Below are 13,736 nucleotides of genomic sequence, written 5' to 3' on the forward strand. Positions count from 1 at the left end.
ATCACAGTGTATTTAGAAAAGTCTTTCACAGGTTATACCCAGATAGCATGACTATGTTGGGCCAACATTTGTTAAAGGTTGTATGGTTGGCGTTGGGGGAACAACGTTGGGCCAACGTTGGACCAATGTTACCAAGTCAACCTTCTCGACCATGACGGAATTCCTATGTTGGCCCAACCTTGGTCCAACGTAAGCAACTTCCATTCACTTTAGTTTCCAAAGAAGAAAGGATCATGGCGTTGGCCCAACGTTGGACCAATGTTTATAATACACCCTTAAAGAAAGTGTATTTACAAGTTGGTAGTAGTATGTTGGCCCAACTTTGGCCCATTGTTTGTAATACACCCTTAAAGAAAGTGCCTTATCAAGTTGGTAGTAGTATGTTGGCCTAACGTTGGCACAATGTTTGTAATACATCCTTAAAGAAAGTGCCTTATCAAGTTGGTAGTAGTATGTAGGCCCAACGTTGGCCAATTGTTTGTAATACACCCTTAAAGAACGTGTCCTATCAAGTTGGTAGTAGTATGTTGGCCCAACGTTGGCCCATTGTTTGTAATACACCCTTAAAGAACGTGTCCTATCAAGTTGGTAGTAGTATGTTGGCCCAACGTTGGCCCATTGTTTGTAATACACCCTTAAAGAACGTGTCCTATCATGTTGGCCCAACGTTGGCCCATTTTTTGTAATACACCCTTAAAGAACGTGTCCTATCAAGTTGGTAGTAGTATGTTGGCCCAACGTTGGCACAGTGTTTGTAATACACACAAGTGTTATTTTGTTTAGGTCTTTCAAAGATGGGATATTTATATTGGGCCAACGTTGGCCCAATTATCATACTTCCAACTAATTGATGGTGTTAATTTTATAATTAGCTGCTGAGCTTTACGTTGGGACAAGGTTGGCACATTCTGAAATAATTAAAAGGACTTTCTATGTCCATGCTTATCATTGGATGACTGCTTTTGTTTAGATATGATATTTTCAACATTTTAACTTTGCACTTAAATGATCAAGCACCAAAGAGTGTTTTATCTATTTTTTGAATTGTGTATATGCTTATTTATTTGTAATAACCCAGATAGCGGAACACCGTTGGCCCAATCTTACATTATGGTTCTATTATCTATGTTGGGTTACCTTGATTGGGCCAACAATGGCCCAACATGGAATATTGATAGCTGGTTATGTATAATAGTGCGCTAATGTTGAGCTAACTGTTGGCATTATATTATAAAACTATAATCATGAGAGAAAATATTTGTTTGGGGATTGGCATCGGCCCTACGTTGGTCCAATATACCATGAATCTGACTGAGGATCATGGGTAGACAACAACCGGGCTACTTGTAATATCCGCGCCATTTTTAATCTGACACGAGCGAGCGTAATGAGTCTGATACCTTGCATATCTGCATCCACTTCGTAAGTATTAATAATATGTTTGCCTCCGCACTGCTGAATTAACGTTTAGTTTTTAAAAGATATCATGTACAAATCTGTGTAAATCAGACAAGGGGAAGTGCAGAGGCCAGGTGCTGTTGGGTCAACACTGTACAGATAGCATGCTAACATTGGGCCAACGTTGGGCCAATGTAATCGGTTACATCGGGCCAATGTTGGAAAATGGCATTGACCCAATTTAAGTTGCTCATCGGCCCAATGTTGGCCCGATATGTTGGGCCAACGTTGGCCCAATGTAGAGTGTTATTTCTACAGATATTGGCCCAACGTTGCGCCAACATTGGCCCAATGAATGCGACATTGTTGGCGAAACGTCAACAAGAACATTGGTCCGATGTTGGCAAATGACGTTAGCCCAGTGTCATTTTGCTCCTTGGCCCAATGTGGCCCGATATATTGGACCAATATTGGGCCAATGTGTATAAACATTTAATTGTTACAAATCTGTATATTAATAAATCTGATCGTCTCTACAATCAGAAATAAATCTACAACCAATCCTTCTTGAAAAATCAAGCTAGCTAAAATAAATTTAAAATTCTTATAATTTATCAAACAAAATAAATTATCAGTGATTAAATTTTTTGTTTCTATACAAGAAAAATAAATGAAAGTATAAAAAATGTGTTTTGATACAGTTAAAACAATAAATGATTTGCTCCTTATTTAAATTGAAATTTGTGTCTATAGTAGAATACATTTCCGAAGTCTGACTTAATGTACTAGTCTTATATACACTTAACGTCGAGTACATGATCAAACATTTTGAAAATGATGAACTTGCTGAAGTTAAAACAAAATTTATTCAGTACTAAAAATAATTATAAATTGGGTTCTTTCATTTAAAATTTGTTCATTGTAACGACAAATTTTCAATACATGTATTCTATATGGGGCAACATTGAATCAAAATTGTTGTGATGATGATTATCAAGCGTATAAATATCATTCATAAATGCCTTCATCACGCAAGCTAATCACTTAATCACACCATGAAACAAAAAAGACGGTTGTTCCTTAATTGACAGCTTAAACATATAGTGATATACTTGTTAATTTAATCGTATGTTTACTCTTTACTGAGAAAAGTAACAAATGTATTAAGTACTAAATATTACAATTTTAGTGGTACTGGAGATTCTAAAAAGACATGGAGAACACAATCAAAGAATGGCTAAGGTATGCCAAGGACAGGGATGGGGGAGGAAGAAACGGACAGAGAAGAAAAGAAGGGGAGGAGGAGACTCGGGAAGAGGAAATGGAGACTTAGGAGAGGGATCAGATGGAAAATGGCAGTGCCTAACTTTTTTTCTGTAATATAGTGTGACATACCTGTAGTTCTACCCTTTTTTGTGTCTGTTTGTCGGTTATAAACACGATGCAGATGCCAGAAACATTTTTTTGTGTAAGTAAACAAAATGACGGTATTCATTTTAGTATTATTTTAAGAACAGGGGGGCTTTGTTTATTTGTTAGACGTGCTTATTGATACCTGTAATTTACTGAACTTGTGCATAATTTACATCAGAGAGGGAGTATACAGTCATGTAACCCTACATGTATCGCTTGAAGTGAGCATCGACTTTTAATTCTTTATTAATGTTTTCTTCATGCACTGAGCAATAAAATTATAGTATGTTATAACTTAATTTTATATTTTGATTTCCTTTTCCTCAGTTATTTAATTAATGTAGAGCTACTTACAATGCAATACTTGTTGATGGCAATTCTATGAGATATTGAGAATATGTATTAAACTATTAATCTAGCATATATAGCATACAAGATAGTATTAAAGGGCTTTTACCATTAAACTGTACAACAAGTATAACCTTATTGTATATATTTGTTTGTCAATTTTGAGGACAAATGGCCAACCAGTGAAGAGCAAATGAGTTGTCATGATGGAGAGCCAATAAGATACAAACCAACGTTGGCCCAAAAATGATGTTTTTCTAATATTGAAAGAATAAGTGGCCCAACAATGGCTCAATGATATCCGTTCGTTGGTCCAACAATAAGCCAACAAGTTGGTCTGATTAAGGGCCGATGAACAAACTACCGTTGGCCCAACATTAATTGCTTACAATGGCCCAACTGTACAAAAATGACGTTTACCCAACATTGAAAAAATACATTGGCCCACAAGTGGCCCAATATTAAATGTTACATTGGCCCAACGATAAGCCAACAAGTTGGTTTGATTAAGGGCCGATGAGCAAATTACCGTTGGCCCAACATTAATTGCTTACAATGGCCCAACTGTACAAAAATGACGTTTACCCAACAGTGAAAAAATACATTGGCCCAACAGTGGCCCAATATTAACTGTTACATTGGCCCAACGATAAGCCAACAAGTTGGTTTGATTAAGGGCCGATGAGCAAATTACCGATGGCCCAATGTTGAATTCAAACAGTGGCCCAACATAAGGAGCGTTGTTGACCCAACAAAGGTCCAATAACATCCTGCTATCTGGGTACACATGTTTAGTATTAAGTCCAATCTCTTCTCATTCAAAAGTATAGCCAATTTTAAGTAATATTTAATTTTTAAAAGTAGGTCAAACTTCAAAGTCAAGGCCTTGGGGTCAAAAGTCATAGCGTAATCAGAAAGGTCTTGTCACAGGTTATACTCATGTTTAATATGAAAGCCCTATCTATCTCATTCAAAAAATATGACCAAGGTTAAATTAACTGCATTATTACAATGCACTTTCAAAATTACGCACTTTGAAACATTTTGCAAAGTGCCGTAAAATTTGGGACCAAGTAAACGCACTTTAAAACAAAAATATTTCTTTTTAAAGAGCGTTGATATTGACCATATTGACGCATTTTGAAAATAATGTGAGTGGCTTGGCTAATATTCTTTCTAATATTAAGTATGATGGATAGCTTTTTGAACCTGGTTGGATAACCTCTGAGTGATGACGTGGATCTGAATATATACGTCTTGTTCCTGAAGGTTCTCATCAATGTTATAAATAAGAAATGAGTCTTTAAGAAATAATAGAGGAATGATTGTTTTTTAAGCACAATGATTTTTATCTATTATTTCAGTCATTCTGTTGTGGATGTAGGGGTCAATAAGTGACTTTAAGCGCAAGTTTCTCTGTGTACATTTCTACGCGTGAGTATACATGAAAATGGCATTCAAGTCAATTGCACAGGTAGCTGAGTAGAAAAAGAAAAAAACAAAACGAATGTAAATATTTCTAAATAGAAATTCATCGCAGCTCATTGCAGGAAATAATACCTGTACTGAGTAACACAGCTTGAATTATTCTTCTCTTCAAAGAAGTGTGCTATACCAAGGCATTGTTCAACTTGATTATTTCAGGCATAATATTTATTTATCTATGAGTTCTTTGGTTTCTATTTTTAATAAATATGCATTAAGGAATGAAAACTGAAGAAAAATATTAATTTTTGCAGAAAAATTTGTAGTGTTCATGGCAAAAGTGAGAATTTAAAACTAAAGTATAGAAGTGTTGTGTAGCACTATATGGATTCCAACCGCGACTCTAGAAAGTACCTGTCAGTTCAATTGTCAGCTGTGGTAATGGTCAGCTCTGTTGATAGCCAGCTGTGTTACAGATGAAACATTTTTCCTAATTAACGTTAAGATTTACTTATCAAAATTCTCTTAGTGTAGTGTGGCACTATATGGATTCCAACCGCGACTCTAAAAAGTACCTGTCAGTTCAATTGTCAGCTGTGGTAATGGTCAGCTCTGTTGATAGCCAGCTGTGTTACAGATGAAACATTTTTCCTAATGAAGGTTAAGATTTACTTATTAAAATTCTCTTTAAAAGGAATGATTGATGTATATGACGAAAGATGAAAGATTGATCTCTGTTATGTAATATTTTGTTTCCTTTGAATGCTGATGCAGTTGACACTTCACTTGTAATACATTAACTTCATTACCGCCATTTTAACCTTATTATATGTGTTAAATACCAAAACGATAATTATAATGATAATCGTCTTTAAATTTCTTAGAAATTAAGAAGAATGACAAAAACCTGGACAGTTGGAACATTTCTCATGATTAAACGTCACGTTCAAAAACTTTCTCAATCTTGAAGTGATTTGTTATTCTGTGCTCAATGTAAGTCGCAAAAATATGATTATTTCATATATACTAGTTTCAATCCTTCCTAAGATCATTTTTTTGCATTCAGTCACAATTGAAACATTTAACTTGAAAAATGCGCGGGTATTTTAAATACATCTTTAAAAAGTCTAAAAGTCTTCATCATAATGTTTTTTGTAGTAGTATTTTTCATCAAAAAAGGTTTTATTTTATTTCTTTTATTCAAAAAAATCCCGAGTGAGTGATTTATGAAAACATATTTATATGGGCACCATTCATTACATTTTTGAGAAAAACATCCTCATCTCAACAGTTTTACTTCTTTCTATTGTGTCTGAAACCGTGTCTGACTTTTTTTCAGAAATAAAAATCTTGGGTAAAGGGGAGTTTAAATTCTTAAAATGGACAGCATAGCCCATTTACAAGGGGAGATAATTAAGAATAGACAAAAATAGGGCGGGGTCATTAAAAAATCTTCTCCTCAAGAACCACTTGGCCAGGAAAGCTCAAACTTATTTGGAAGCATTCTTGGGTAGTGTAGATTCTAAATTGATCAAATTGGAACACCTGGGGGGTAGGGCAGGGCCACAATAGGGAATCCATCTTTTACATTGAAATATAAAGGAACAATCTTTAAAAATCTTCTTCTCAAGAACCACTTGTTGAAACTTATATGGAAGCATTTTGGTGTAGTATTGATTCTAAATTGTTCAAATCATGACCCCCGGGGGTAGGGCGGGGTCACAATAGGGAATTCAGGTTTTACATTGAAATATATAGGAATTTAAAAAAAAAAAATCTTCTCAAGAACCTCTGGACCAGGAAAGCTTAAACTTATGTGAGAGCATCCTAGGGTAGCGTAGATTCTAGGGCCATCTTATTTATCACATTTCTATTTGCTTCATTTTTGTCTCGTGGTGTTGTGTAATAAGATACTTTTTTTGTATTGTATGTAATTATGGATTTTTTAATTAGCTTTTGGACATTTCCGTTGCATGACCTCCAGCAATACCAGAAATGGTTGATGGTGGGGTGTATCCATGGTAGCAGACTGCAGTTGAAAGCTTTCTTTGCCAAATCTCCCAACAAATAAGCCAGTTTTTTTTAGCTTTGTGCGATATGTCAAGGCTGTGGTGAATTTGGCAAAATCTGTCCATCTCTAAAGAAAAAAATCTCAATCTTATCATACTGTTTATTATTTTCAATTGCGTTAAACCACAATATAATATTATGAAAATATAGATAATTACTCAATAGAGCAATGATAGTTTTACTGCCGTCTGATACGATCTCCCAAACTACAAGGGGAAAATTGTAAACCACAGTTTCTAAACCTCTCTCAATCAGCAATTTCTCCTTTCATGAACTACTTCTTTGAACTTCGCGCAAGTCGGCAATATCTAAATGAACGTTTTCCATGAACACCGCAGTGACTTTATTTGCTGAAAAACCTGCAATGTATATTCCACATCATCACAGATTGTAGATATGTACAAATGTTACAAGTATGTGTTCATAAAATATCAATCAGTTGACCATAGTGCATGCAGCAGGTCTCACAAGCTTTCTTTGTGAAATTTTATGTGATTATAAAACAGACAAATTTGTGTTCATTTTTTACTGCCAATAATTCTATGACAGTATATACCAGCATAAAAATGATAATATAGCTGTTTATCTCATACGTATGGGTGATACAGGCCGTTGGATAAACTTATGCTTTATCAACGGGTAGATACTTTATCAATAGCACTTCCGGTTTTGACATGATCCCTTGCTTCAAGATTTTATTTTATTGAAACTTTTATTTGTGAAAATTATTGCCCTTATAAAATGAATGATAATGGACAGTAATATTGTTAAAAGCAAGAAAAAGACTCGTATATGTCAAAGAAGTGTCTTATTTTATCAAGAACCTGTATTGGCTACTTGAAGACAGATGTTACCCCCCCCCCCCCCCCCCTCCCTTTAAGATGTTAAGATGTTGTTATAAGATTCCTTTAACATCTTCAATAATGCTTTCTTATATTATACTACGTATGCCTACCTAGTACATGTAACGTAAGTGTAACTTACCATGGATCAACAATGAGTCTACAAAGCCTTGCCTAGCACGTTTTGTACTGCCACCGTACAAAGAGTTAATTTTCACGATCCCATGGTCCTTACAACTTTCAGTCAGAAGTTCGTTTGATGTAAAAATCCAGCAATTGTCTCATAATATTTTCAAAGACGCAGATAGCAAAAATTTTAACTTTTGAACATGGTCTACTTTCTTTCGAAGCATGTCAACATCAACGGTGCTACGTCATCAAGTTATACGTCATCGATTTGAATTGGCAATCATTCATGTAGTTTTGCAGGGGAAGTCTCAAAAGTTTTGTTAAAACGAAAGTTGTATGAGATAAATAGAACATCTTTAATTGTGTGATTTGATATTGGCTTTATCCAACTCGTTACATGGTGTATATTCGCTCGGCAAGCCTCGCGAATATATGCACCATTTCAACTCGTTGGATAAAGCCAATATCAAATCACACAATATAGATATCCTCTATTTATTCATGACTACAGTAGCTAAAAACTGACATCCCTTTAGCTATAAGAGTACATATCTCCTGAACTTGGTGAGTCATCACGAACGTCCACTGCTAGACTCAAGGGCTTGCCCGCTAATTTTTTATGCACATTACTCAGGTGTTTTTCAAAAAGCTGTTAATTGCCTCCTGCAAATTTAGAGAGTAACATCTAGTTTGTCAACTTTGATCTTTTTAAAATTAATTCCAAATATGATTGATTTTTAAAACAATCGACTATTTTCAGAAATAGTAACAGGAAATAAAACGCGGGTGCATTATTTTTAGCGCAAAGAAATTTTTATGATAAAGTATAGATGACAAAACACGGAGAGCCTCCAGTTATAGCCAACCGCTGTCAGAGCACAAAGAAGATTCTCTATGCCATTGTCTTTGATAGGGAGGGTGTTGTGTTACAATTTCCTGAAAAGATGTCCAAATGTGAAATTTCGCATAAACTTAAACAGCAATACAAAACAAACGTCCCAAACCTGGTTTTAAGGGTCTCTTGTTGTTGCACGATAATGCTTCACCCCACAAGTCCAAATTGGTCACAGATTCTCTAGATCTTTCCCCCTGTGACTTTTTTCTCCTCTCAAAATTTAAAAGACATTTAGCTGGAAGACGCTATAACTCTAGGTCATCAATTGGTTTCGAAATTCATCAGTTTATGAAGGGTCTGCCTAAAAAGGAACATAGGAAAGCTTTTCAGGAGTAGATTTCTCGACTAAAAAAATGTTAAAGGGGAGTACTTTGAAGGAATGAAATAAAGAAATGTAAATTATTTTATGTCCTTATTTTTTTTATTCCACTAAGTACTAAACTTTTTGAATAATCTTCGTACATGTATACAAATGGTTTACAATTTCAAGATAATATGCAAATATACAAGTAAAACTTCCTTTTAATGTAAGAAAATAGGTTGTATGAATTTAATAGATGAAATGTAAAATAAAACGATCTTGATTCAAAGTAGACATACTTCGTTAATTATATTAAAACTCTGATAATATAGTAAACTGCAGTTAATAATACACTTAAGTTTACTTTAGCATTTTTTTATTTGGGGACCTACGGAATATGTCTTCTAGAAGTAAGTACTGCGTTCTAGACCGCTAGGCCATCTAGGCAAATCAAAAAGGATAATTCGTAGAAAATACATTCAGTAAATAATGACCTTACATTAAGTATGAAAAATGCCCATGAGCGTTTGTCTAATTATTAGTTTGTATTTGTCGATAAGGTCAATATATCTACCATAGAACTTGCCAAATGATAACTTTAAACGATACTGTTGTTATCCTTGTTTCATTAGTATGTTTGTCCATAGCTTGATTCGTTTTAGAAATTGTTTTTACGCAGATCATGCTTTTGTGTATCGAATTAAAAGAAAGACGTATATCCCATATGCAGTGATAAGGGTATAATTTTAGATAAGGAAGGACAGTTGACGATTGAAGTTGAAGTCATAACGTTGTTGTTAGATTATCATTGAAGTATTTTGAGTAAAATATCCAAATATAAATAAGATATGTCAGACTCTGTGGAATATTTTATTTTCAGCTTAATTTGATATGTATCAACTCGACAAATGGATGGAATTAACTGTTGTTAATTGAAAATACATGGTTAACTTAGCTTGATGTCGAATTTAAAGCCACAGGAGTGTTTTCTTCTTAACATAAAAAAATTGTGAAAAGATTTCTGTTTGTGCTTACAACGTTTATTATTCAACAAGTTAAGAAACCCTTCAACTGCTTCTGTTGGAAAAATCTGTTATAAAAATATCTTAATAGTTCAAATTCAATAACTTATGAATTATGAAAGACTAGTAAGTAGTAAGTAAGCGCCGAGAAATTCAAAATTAAGAGGCCAAACCCGAATAACCAGATGAAGATTTTCATAAAGATACAAGTTCTTAAGATTGCAGTCAGTAAAAAAAAACCCCAAATTTTCTAAATGTTGTCTGTAGGACAGAATTTGTTTAGTATATCATAGAATATTAATTGATAAAGAAAGCTGGAGACGCAAGATTTTATTAAAATTCTTTAATCATCAAATGATTGCACACTGATCTCTTCAGATTAGATTTGTTTTTTAAACTTCAGTTATTGTTGTTTGGCCGGTGACCTGCCTTTCTCCATTCTTGTCCTTTTAGTGTCAACCATAATCTGTAATATGCACATGTATAATATAAAGATTGTATCATATTTGAATTTCTGTACGAAAGTTATAGTAAAAGCTCTTACATTTTATTCTTGAAACAGAAAGATGATAAGGATTTTGTAAAAATTTAACAAACTAGCAATGTTAAGAGGAAAGAGCATAATTAGGAAGAGTTTAAACAAAATATATTTATATATTTATTGTTAAATTCACATATTATGCATTGACATATACTTACTCGGCATAATGTCACAGCAGTAGCCACGCTTAGATGGGAAAATGGACACAATTTGGCAAAATTGTCCGCGGTTACAATCGAAGTCATTGTAACACAACATTTTTTGTTCTCCAGATGGATGCCAGTAAGCTGAAATTTAGAGTTTGTAAATTTAATTTTAATTCCCCAAAGTATATTATAAATTTCCATCTGAAAATTAAATTGAAAACTGAACTCGGGTGATCATCGTGTCTTTTAATCATTCATATTCAGTAAATGAATTACTCATCGTTATTAAAACTAGTTTTAGAAATACCATATTGTCTCTTTTTTGAAATGGAGGGGGTTGGAAAATAAAAAATTGTATGATCAAGATCAATGCACTTTTAAGTGGATTCATAAGAGAAATAAATTGCCATCTTATTTCATAAAGAATGTTGGAGAAGGATAACGTAAGGAAACGTAACTATTGTTTACCGTAATCTTTAGAGAGACCTAATTTACTATTTTGTTGTTAGGTATTCTTTTAAATACAGTGATTTCATAACACAATGCCCCCACAAAGTCTTCTAGATCATAAATTGAATACCTGGGTGTACTAAAAAAAAAACAAATTACAGAGAGAGAGAGAGAGAGAGAGAGAGAGAGAGAGAGAGAGAGAGAGAGAGAGAGAGAGAGAGAGAGAGAGAGAGGAGGGGGTAAAATAATAGAAGTGAGCTTACCGGTCGTCATTGCCACCAGACAGAGAACGGTCAATAGAAACAACAGTTTTCCCATGATGATTTAGGACGCTGCAGATAACTAGAGAATCGAGATTGAAGCCTTATATACTGGAAGAGTATCTACAGCCACCAATCAAAGCGTCTTCCGAACAATTTCCTTGTTGAATTTTTTTTTCAAAGAATCTTTGGGCAGAAAAGAGATAAATTATGTTAACGTTTTGGGAAAACAAATGATAATTATTTGTGCCTCAAATTGTTGTTATCACATATTTGCAATTTTTTATATTTTGAAAACGTTATTTCATTAAAAAAAGTTTCATTTCTTTTTCTGAAAAAAGAAAAACTCCTTAAAGCTTTGTGTTACGCGCGTTATCTTTCATGTATGGGAGAGATAATGTCTGATTCAATTTTAAATCAACTGTTTGCTTTAATTAGTACGTTTATTGTACTATTGTTCCCTTTTTCTAATTTTTTCTAAAGAAATGGGCTTTTTATATAGCGATTGACGTTAGACGAAAAAGAAATTATCTAACGTTAATTCTTTTCAAACAAAAAAATTACGCTTTAATGCACATCATTTTAATATGCATCTAAAGTAGTATCATTATTTTCTACATCTTCATCTGTGATGGGAGGCTAGTGCTAGGCACAAGGATGGTTGAATACAATTATAAATAATAAAACTTTTGATTTATTATAGAAATTCTCTTTGAGAATTTTTATTCATATTGAGACCCTTCCACTTGCCGGTGGAGGGCTGCAAATTCAGACCTATACTCGGCACTTGGGTCTTTTACGTAGTTACAGATATTTTTCGTGCCAGCACCTTCTGTGAAAAAGAACCTCGGTTTACAGTTCTTTTCTAAAGAATCGGTCTGAAGGTCTCGAAGTGGGATTTGAACCCGCAACATAAGGATCAACACTTTAGAGCAAACTATTTTACCACAACGCTTGGAGAACTACATTTACTTTTTGTGATTCTGCTTTGAAACAAATTTTATGTAATTAAATGTTCGAAAAAATAACCAGAAGCCCCTGGCATACGACGCTCACCTGAGTGACATTGGCCATGCTGTTCTTCACTAGATTTTCCCATTTGAAAAACTTAATGTGTCCTCACCCTACGCCTTGGGGTCATGATATCAACAATTTAGAATCCACGCTACCCGTGCATGCTTTCACATAAGATTAAACATTTTTGGTCCAGAGGTTCTTGAGAAGATTTTTTAAAAAGTTTCCTTTATATTTCTATGTAAAACCTGGATTCCCTATTGTGCCATCGCCCTACCCCCGGGGGTCATGATTTGATTAATTTAGAACCAACACTACCCGAGAATGCTTCCATATAAGTTTCAATTTTTCTGGCTCAGCGGTTCTTGAGAAGAAGATTTTTAAAGATGTTTCCTATGTATTTCAATGTAAAAGATTGATTCGCTATTGTAGCTTCTCCCTAACCATGAGATGTTATAATTTGATTAATTTAGAATCTACACTACCCCCAAAATGCTTTTACATAAGTTTGAGCTTCCCTGACCATGTGGTTCTTGAGGCTATGATTTTTTATTGACCTGAACCTATTTTTGTGGGCTGTCCATTTTAACCCACAAAGCAACGAGGACGATATTTGCCTTTTTTGTGATTCTGCTTTAAAACAACTTTTCTGTGATTAAATGTCCGAAAAAAATAACCAGAAGCCCCTGGCATACGACGCTCTTCTGAGTGACATTAGCCATGCTGTTCTTCACTAGATTTTCCCATTTGAAATACGTTATGTGTCCTCACCCTACGCCTAGGGTGGGGAGGGGGGTAATGATTTCAACAATTTAGAATCTACACTACCAGTGGATGCTTTCACATAAGTTTAAAACATTTCTGGTGCAGAGGTTCTTGAGAAGATTTTTTAAAAGAGTTTTCTATATATTTCAAAGTAAAACCTGCGTACCCTATTGTGACCCCGCCCTACCCCAGGGGGTCATGATTTGAACAATTTAGAATCAACACTACCCCAGAATGCTTGCATATCACTTTCAACTTTCAACCTTTAATTTTTACAGGCTCAGGTTATTGAGAAAAAGATTTTTAAAGATTTATTCTATATATTTCAATGTAAAAGATGGATTTCCCTATTTTCCCCCGCTCTATCCCCCAGGTGTTACAATTTAATCAATTTATAATCTACACTACCCCAGAATGCTTCCACATAAGTTTGAGTTTTCCTGACCAAGTGGTTCTTGAGAAAAAAATTTTTTAATGACCCACCCTATTGTTGTCTATTCTTGATTATCCCCCATTTGTAAATTGGCTATGCTGTCCTTTTCAATAATTTAAACTTCAATTTACCAATGATGTTTTGTACCAAGTTTGGACGAAATTGGTCCAATGGTTCTTGAGAAGAAGTTGAATACGTGAAAAGTTTACAGATGGATAGAAAGAGGTGATCAGGTGAGCTAAAAACTGAATTGGAAAATATGTTGATAAATTGAATTTTTTTTT

This window comes from Saccostrea cucullata, unplaced genomic scaffold, assembly GCF_032062105.1.
Source record: "Saccostrea cucullata isolate Sc308-1 unplaced genomic scaffold, CSIRO_AGI_Scuc_v1 ctg3415, whole genome shotgun sequence".
Taxonomy (NCBI): domain Eukaryota; kingdom Metazoa; phylum Mollusca; class Bivalvia; order Ostreida; family Ostreidae; genus Saccostrea; species Saccostrea cuccullata.